Source organism: Mercurialis annua, linkage group LG3, assembly GCF_937616625.2.
Source record: "Mercurialis annua linkage group LG3, ddMerAnnu1.2, whole genome shotgun sequence".
Lineage (NCBI taxonomy): Eukaryota > Viridiplantae > Streptophyta > Magnoliopsida > Malpighiales > Euphorbiaceae > Mercurialis > Mercurialis annua.
The window spans coordinates 24,179,797-24,187,316 of NC_065572.1; positions in this window are offsets into that span (position 1 = coordinate 24,179,797).

Genomic DNA, 7,520 nt, shown 5'->3' on the forward strand with positions numbered 1-7,520 from the left:
CCTTTTTAGCGATTGAAGCCAAACGTTTAAAAAGTTACGAAACCAATCCAAACGTTTCACATTTTTAGCGATATAAACCAAACATTTACAAACGTTATGAAACAAATCCAAATGTGTAACATTTTTAGCGATTTAAGCCAAACTTTTACAAACGTTACGAAACAAATCCAAACATTTCCCTTTTTTTTATCAATTTAAGCCAAACATTTAAAATGTAACATTTGGATTTGTTTGGTAATGTTTTAAATGTTTTGATTTGTTTCGGAACGTTTGTAAACGTTTGTCTTAAATCGCTAAAATGGTGAAATATTTGGATTTCTTTCGTAACGTTTGTAAACGTTTGGCTTAAATCGCTAAAGGTGAAACGTTTGGTTTTGTTTCGTAACGTTTGTAAACTTTTGGCTTCAATCGCTAAAAAGGTGAAACGTTTGGATTGGTTTTATAAAGTTTTAAATGTATGGCTTAAATTGCTAAAAACGGTTAAACGTTTGGATTTGTTTTGTAACGTTTGAATTGGTTTCGTAAGGTTTTAAACGTTTGGCTTAAATTTCTAAAATGGAAAAACGTTTGGATTGGTTTCATAATGTTTTAAACATTTGGATTGGTTTCGTAATGTTTGTAAATGTTTGGCTTAAATCGCTAAAAATGTGAAACGTTTCGAGTTGTTTCGTAACATTTGTAAACGTTTGGCTTAAACAAACCCAAACGTTTTACCTTTTTAGCGATTCACATTTTTAGTAATTTAAGTCAAACGTTTAAAACGTTACGAAACAAATCCAGACGTTTCACCTTTTAGCGATTTAAGCCAAACGTTTACAAACATTACGAAACAAATCCAAACATTTCACCTTATTAGCAATTTAAGCCAAACGTTTGGCATAAATCGCTTAAAAGGGGAAATGTTTGCTTCTGTTTCGTAACGGTTTAAAGGTTTGGCTTATATCGCTAAAAAGGTGAAACGTTTGGATTTGTTTCGTAATGTTTGTAAACATTTAGCTTAAATCGCTAAAAATGTAAAACGTTACGAAACAAAACCAAACGTTTCACCTTTTTGGCGATTTAAGCCAAACGATTAAAATGTTACGGAATAAATCCAAACGTTTCACCTTTTTAGCAAAACCAATCCAAATGTTTAAAACATTACGAAAAAAATCCAAACATTTACAAACGTTGCGAAACAAAACCAAACGTTTCAACTTTTTATCAATTTAAGCCAAAAGTTTACAATTGTTACGAAACAAATCCAAATGTTTCACATTTTTAGCGATATAAGCCAAACGTTTACAAATGTTACGAAACAAATCCAAACGATTCACCTTTTTAGCGATTTAAGCCAAACGTTTACAAATGTTACGAAACAAATCCAAACGTTTCACGTTTTTAGCGATTTAAGACAAAAGTTTAAAACGTTACAAAACCGATCAAAACGTTTAAAACGTTACGAAACTAATCCAAATGTTTAAAAAGTTGCGATTAAAGCCAAAAGTTTAAAACGTTAAGAAACAAAGCCAAACGTTTACAAACATTACGAAACCAATTCATATGTTTCACCTTTTTAGCAATTTCAGCCAAACATTTATAAACTTTACGAAATAAATCCAAACGTTTCACCTTTTTAGTGATTTAAGACAAACGTTTACAAACGTTACGAAGCAAATCCTAAGGTTTCACCTTTTTAACGATTTAAGACAAACGTTTAAAACGTTACAAAACCAATCAAAAAATTTAAAACGTTACTAAACAAATCGTAACGTTTCACCTTTTTAACGATTTAAGCCAAATGTTTAAAACTTTCTGAAACCAATACAAACGTTACATAACAAAACCAAACGTTTCACCTTTTTAGCAATTTAAGCCTAACGTTTAAAACGTTACGAAACAAATCCAAATGTTTACAAACGTTATGAAACCAATCCAAACGTTTCACCTTTTTAACAATTTAAGCCAAACGTTTACAAAAGTTATGAAACAAATCCGAACCTTTCACCTTTTTAGCAATTTAAGCTAAACGTTTAGAAACGTTATGAAACAAATCCAAACGTTTCCCCTTTTTAGCGATTTAAGCCAAACATTCATAAATGTTACGAAACAAATCCAAACGTTTCAGCTTTTTAGCAATTTAATACAAAAATTTAAAACGTTACGAAACAAAACCAAACGTTTTATATTTTTAGCGATTTAAGCCAAACATTTACAAACATACAAAACAAAACCAAATGTTTCACCTTTTTAGCGATTTAAGCCAAACGATTACAAGTGTTACGAAACTAAACCAAACGTTTCCCCTTTTTAGCAATTTAGGCCAAACGTTTACAAAAGTTACGAAACAAATCCAAATGTTATGAAGCAAATCCAAACGTTATGAAGCAAATCCAAAAATTTCACATTTTTAGCGATTTAAACAAAACGTTAACAAACGTTTTGAAGAAAATCCAAACGTTTCACTTTTTTATTGATTTAAGCCAAACGTTTACAAATGTTACGAAACAAATCCAAACGTTTCATCTTTTTAGCGATTTAAGCCAATAGTTAACAAACGTTACGAAACAAATCCAAACGTTTCATCTTTTTAAAAAGCGATTTAAGTGAAACGTTTACAAACGTTACGAAACAAATCCAAACGTTTCGAACGTTACAAAAAAAATCCAAACGTTTGATCTTTTTAGCAATTTAAGCCAAACGTTTAAAACGTTACGAAAACAATCCAAACGTTTAAAACGTTATGAAACAAATCCAAACATTTCCCCTTCTTAGCGATTTAAGCCAAACATTTAAAACGTTACGAAAAAAATCCTAACGATTCACCTTTTTAGCGATTCAAGCCAACGTTGTAAACGTTATGAAACAAATCCAAACGTTTCACCTTTTTAGCGATTTAAGCCAAACGTTTACAAACGTTACGGACCAAATCCTAAAGTTTTACATTTTTAGCGATTTAAGCCAAACATTTAAGACTTTACAAAACAAATCCAAACGTTTAAGACGTTATGAAAAAAATCCAAACGTTTCACCTTTTTAGCGATTTAAGCCAAACATTTAAAACGTTACGAAACCAATCCAAACGTTTAAAACATTACGAAACAAATCCAAATGTTTCACTTTTTTAGCGATTTAAGCCAAACATTTAAAACGAAGTAAAACAAATCCAAACGTTTCATATTTTTTGCAATTTAAGCCAAGTGTTTACAAACGTTACGAAACGTTTCCCCGTTTGTGCAATTTAAGCCAAACGTTTACAAACGTTACGAAACAAAACCAAACGTTTCCCCTTTTTTGCGATTTAAGCCAAACGTTTACAAACGTTATGACAAATCCAAACGTTTTCCATTTTTAAGCCAAACTTTTACAAACGTTACAAACAAATCCAAACATTTGTAAACGTTTTACTTAAATTACTAAAAAGGTGAAACGTTTCGATTTTTTTCGTAATGTTTGTAAACGTTTGGCTTAAATCACTAAAAAGGTGTAACGTTTGGATTTTTTTTGTAACGTTATAAATATTTGGATTGGTTTTGAAACGTTTGAAAGGTTTGGCTTAAATCGCTAAAAAGGGGAAACGTTCAGATTTGTTCGTAATGTTTGTTAACATTTGGCTTAAATCGCTAAAAAGGTGAAACGTTTTGTAACGTTTGTAAACGTTTGGCTTAAATCGCAAAAAATATGAAACGTTTAGATTTGTTTTGTAACATTTTAAATGTTTGGCTTAAATCGCTAAAACGGTGAAACGTTTAGATTTATTTCGTAACGTTTGTAAATGTTTGGCTTAAATCGCTAAAAATGTGAAATGTTTGGATTTTTTTCGTAATGTTTGTAAACGTTTGGCTTCAATTGCTAAAAAGTGGAAACGTTTAGATCTGTTTAGTAATGTTTGTAAACGTTTGTCTTCAATTGCTAAAGAGGCGAAATGTTTGGATTTGTTTCGTAACATTTGTAAACGTTTGGCTTAAGTCGCTAAAAAGGTAAAACGTTTGGTATTGATTCGTAACGTTTGTAAACGTTTGCCTTAAATCGCTAAAAAGGTGAAACGTTTGGATTTGTATCGTAACGTTTGTAAACGTTTGGCTTATATCGCTAAAAAGGGGAAACGTTTGGATTTGTTTCGTAATGTTTGTAAATGTTTGGCTTAAATCGCCAGAAAAGTGAAACGTTTGGATTTGTTTTTTAACATTTGTAAACGTTTGGATTGATTTTGTAACGTTTTAAAAGTTTCACTTAAATCGCTAAAAAGGTGAAATGGTTGGATTTGTTTTGTAACATTTGTAAACGGTTAGTTTAAATCGCTAAAAAGGTGAAACATTTGGATTTATTTAGTAACGTTTTAAACGTTTGGATTTGTTTCGTAACGTTTTAAATGTTTGAATTAGTTTTTTAAGGTTTTAAACTTTTGGCTTAAATAGCTATAAAGGTGAAACATTTAGATTTGTTTCGTAACGTTTGTAAATGTTTTGGCTTAACTCGCTAAAAATGTGAAACGTTTGGATTTCTTTTGTAACGTTTGTAAATGTATTGCTTAAATCGTTAAAAATAAGAAAAGTTTGGATTTATTTCGTAACGTTTGTAAACGTTTGGCTTAAATCACTACAAAGGTGAAACATTTGGATTTGTTTCGTAACTTTTGAAATGTTTGGCTTAAATCGCTAAAAAGTTGAAAAGTTTGGTTTTGTTTCGTAATATTTTAAACATTTGGATTTGTTTTGTAAGGTTTTAAGCGTTTGGCTTAAATCACTAAAAAGGTGAAACGTTTGGATTTATTTTGTAACGTTTGTGACGTTTTAAACATTGGCTTAAATCGCCAAAAAGGTGAAACGCTAAAAAAGGTGAAACGTTTGGTTTTATTTCGTAATGTTTCTAAACATTTGGCTTAAATCGCTAAAAAGGTGAAACATTAGGATTTCTATCGTAACGTTTTAAACGTTTGGATTTGTTTTATAATGTTTTAAACTTTTGGCTTAAACTGCTAAAAAGGTAAAACATTTGGTTTTGTTTCGTAAAGTTTGTAAACGTTTGGAAAATAAATCTAATTGTTTTAGACGTTATGATATAAATCCAAACGCTTAAAACGTTACGAAACAAATACATTTGGCTTAAATTGCTAAAAAGGTGAAATGTTTGGATCTGCATCGTAACGTTTTAAACGTTTGAATTTGTTTCGTAACATTATAAACGTTAGGATTTGTATCATAACATTTTAAACGTTTGGATTAAAACGCTAAAAAGGTAAAACGTTGGGATTTTTTTCGTAACGTTTTAAACGTTTGGATTGGTTTCGCAACGTTTTAAACGTTTGGCTTAAATCGCTAAAAAGGTGAAACGTTTGGATTTCTTTCGTAACATTTGTAAACGTTTGGCTTAAATCGTTAAAAGGGGAAATGTTTGGATTTGTTTCGTAATGTTTGTAAACGTTTGGCTTAAATCGCTAACAATGTGAAACGTTTGGATTTGTTTCGTAAAGTTTGTAAACGTTTAGCTTCAATCGCTAAAAAGGTGAAACGTTTGGATTTGTTTCGTAATGTTTGTAAACGTTTGGATTGGTTTCGTAACCATTTAAACGTTTGGCTTGAATCGCTAACAATGTGAAACGTTTGGATTTGTTTCGTAACGTTTAGCTTAAATCGCTAAAAGGGTAAAACGTTTGGATATTTTTCGTAATGTTTGTAAACATTCGGATTGGTTTCGTAACATTTTACATGTTTGGCATAAATTGCTAAAAAGGTGAAACGTTTGGATTTGTTTCGTAACATTTTAAACGTTTGTATTGGCTTTGTAACGTAATAAACTTTTGGCTTTAATCGCTAAAAAGGTGAAACGTTTGGATTTGTTTTGTAACATTTGTAAACGTTTGGCTTAAATTGCTAAAAAGGTGAAACGCTTGGATTTGTTTCGTACCGTTTGTAAACGTTTAGCTTAAATTGCTAAAAAGATGAAACGTTTGGATTTGTTTCGTAGCGTTTGTAAACGTTTGGCTTAACTCGCTAAATATTTGAAACTTTTTGATTCGATTCGTAATGTTTTAAAGTTTGGATTGGTTTCGTAATGTTATGCACGTTTGGCTAAAATCGTTAAAAATGTGAAACGTTGTGTTTTGTTTCGTAACGTTTTAAACGTTTGGATTGGCTCTGTAACATTTTAAACTTTTGTCTTAAATCGCTAAAACGGTGAAACGTTTAAATTTGTTTCGTAATGTTTGTAAAAGTTTGGCTTATATCGCTAGAAAGAAGAAACGTGAAACGTTTGGATTTATTTCGTAATGTTTTAAATGTTTGGATTGGTTTCGTAACGTTTTAAATGTTTGGCTTAAATCGCTAAAAAGGTGACACGTTTGTGTTTGTTTCGTAATGTTTTAAACGTTCGGATTGGTTTCGTAACGTTTTAAACGTTTGGATTTGTTTCGTAACGTTTGTAAACGTTTGGCTTAAATCGCTAAATAGGTGAAACGTTTTGTTTTGTTTCTTAACATTTGTAAACGTTTGGGTTATTTCGCTAAAAAGGTAAAACGTTTGGTTTTGTTTCGTAATATTTTCAACGTTTGGCTTAAATTGCTAAAAAGGTGAAACGTTTGGATTTGTTTCGTAACGTTTTAAACGTTTGGCTTAAATCGCTAACAATATGAATAGTTTGTATTTGTTTTTTAACGTTTTAAACGTTAGGATTTGTTTCGCAATGTTTGTAAACGTTTGGCTTAAATTGCTAAAAAGGTGAAACGGTTGGATTTGTTTCGTAATGTTTGTAAACGTTTTGCTTAAATCGTCGTTTACAAATGTTACGAAACACATCCAAATGTTTCACCTCTTTAGCGATTTAGTCCCAACATTTAAAACGTTATGAAACTACTCCAAACGTTTAAAACGTAGCGATTTAAGCTAAACGTAAATAACGTTACGAAACAAATTCAAACGTTTAAAATTTACTAAACAAAATAAAACGTTTCGTAATGTTTGTAAACGTTTGGCTTAATGTGCTAAAAAGGTGAAACGTTTGGTTTTGTTTCGTAACGTTTTAAACGTTTGGATTGGTTTCGTAACGTTTTAAACGTTGATTTGTTTCGTAACGTTTTAAACATTTGGCTTAAATCGCTAAAAAGGCGAAACGTTAGGATTTCTTTTTTAACATTTTAAACATTTGGATTCCTTTCGTAACGTTTGTAAACGTTTGGTTTAAATTGCTAAAAAGGGGAAACATGTGGCTTTTTTCGTAGCATTTGTAAACATTTGGCTTAAATCGCTAAAAAGGTGAAACGTTTGGATTTTTTTTCGTATCCTTTACAAACGTTTGGATTGGTTTCTTAACGTTTTAAACGTTGATTTCATTCGTAACATTTTAAACGTTTGGCTTAAATTGCTGAAAAGGTGAAACGTTACGAATTGTTTTTTAACATTTTAAACGTTTGGATTTGTTTTGTACCATTTGAAAACGTTTGGCTTAAATTCCTAGAAAGGTGAAACGCTTGGATTTGTTTTTTAAAATTTTATACGTTTGGATTCGTTTCTTTGTAAAGGTTTGGCTTAAATCGCTAAAAAGGT